At 69.6% G+C, this 1,124-nt stretch overlaps 1 non-coding gene across 1 annotated transcript; it reads left to right on the top strand.

Moving 5' to 3' along the window:
* Positions 1-577: 577 nt before the first annotated feature.
* Positions 578-703, top strand: LOC114201027 (U6atac minor spliceosomal RNA). Its single transcript, XR_003607570.1, has one exon. It is a non-coding gene; the product is annotated as a U6atac minor spliceosomal RNA (small nuclear RNA).
* The last annotated feature ends 421 nt before the right edge of the window (positions 704-1,124 follow it).

Raw genomic sequence — 1,124 nt, 5'->3', positions numbered from 1 at the left:
GGAGTGTGCGCAGCGGCCATGGAGCATGCGCTAAGCCGTGCCAAAAAAAAAAAAAAAAAAAGGGCTCGGAGCAAGCGCAGGCCGCGCCCCTGCAACCCTCGCCTCCAGCACCCACAGTTCCAAGCGCAGGGCCGCGTCCGGAAGTCCGCGGAGCCGATCTCCATTCCTCGTCCTCTGATTCGCTCCAAACCACCTCCATTTCCGCAGGAAGTGCCGAGTCTCTGCCCGACCGACCGCGAGGCGTGTGGGTGTAGGAAGTGCGTGAGGGCCCTGTTTTGTTTCCGGGGGAATCTAGTTTTCTGAAGGACGCTGGGGACTTCCGCATGTCCCTCCCAGCTTCTGATTGGCTGGTTTTATGAATACATTAGGGCAGGGAATGGCGAGGTTTTCCGCACGCGGCAGCGACTCTAGGGATTTGGCGATAGTATGCGAACAGTGGCGGCTCCCCGCTGTGGGACGGCGTCCCACCGGCGTGCCATTTCGGTACGAGTTCCCTCCCGCCCCCCGCCTCGGTCACCGTAAGCGCAAAGCGGCGGGCTCGGGGAGCCATAAATGGCGGGCGGCCGGGAGGGGAGGCGTGTTGTATGAAAGGAGAGAAGGTTAGCACTCCCCTTGACAAGGATGGAAGAGGCCCTCGGGCCTGACAACACGCATACGGTTAAGGCATTGCCACCTACTTCGTGGCATCTAACCAACGTTTTTCTTCCCCGTCGGCTCCCGCGCGGGGGCGGGGGCGGGAGGGCCGCCCGAGGCCGGGGGGACGCCGGGCACGGAGCGGCGGGGGCGCCCCGCGGGCATGGCCGCGGCACCCGGGACTTGTCGCCCGGCCGCCGTGAGGACGAGCGCGCCGCCCCCTGGCCCAGGCGCCCCGCCAGCGCAGCGCAGCGCAGGGGGCGGACGGCCCGGACACGCGCGCCCGCCCGCCCGCGGCCCTGGCTCAGGGGCTCAGCCCGGCCTCCCGCCGCGGAGTCCCCGCGTCCCTGGCGGCTCAGCACCGCGGCCCTTCCTGAGCGCCTTCCGGAGCCGCCGGCGGGCCGTGCACGCGCCGAGCAGGACCCGCCGGGGGGCCGTGATGCGGCGCCGAGCAGGACCCGCCGGGGGGCCGTGCACGCGCCGCCGTTCCC

This window comes from Eumetopias jubatus, unplaced genomic scaffold, assembly GCF_037043125.1.
Source record: "Eumetopias jubatus isolate StellerSeaLion01/CBP00866 unplaced genomic scaffold, mEumJub1_p1.0 scaffold_15, whole genome shotgun sequence".
In the NCBI taxonomy this organism is placed as follows: Eukaryota; Metazoa; Chordata; class Mammalia; order Carnivora; family Otariidae; genus Eumetopias; species Eumetopias jubatus.
This window is presented reverse-complemented; position numbering and strand designations above follow the sequence as displayed.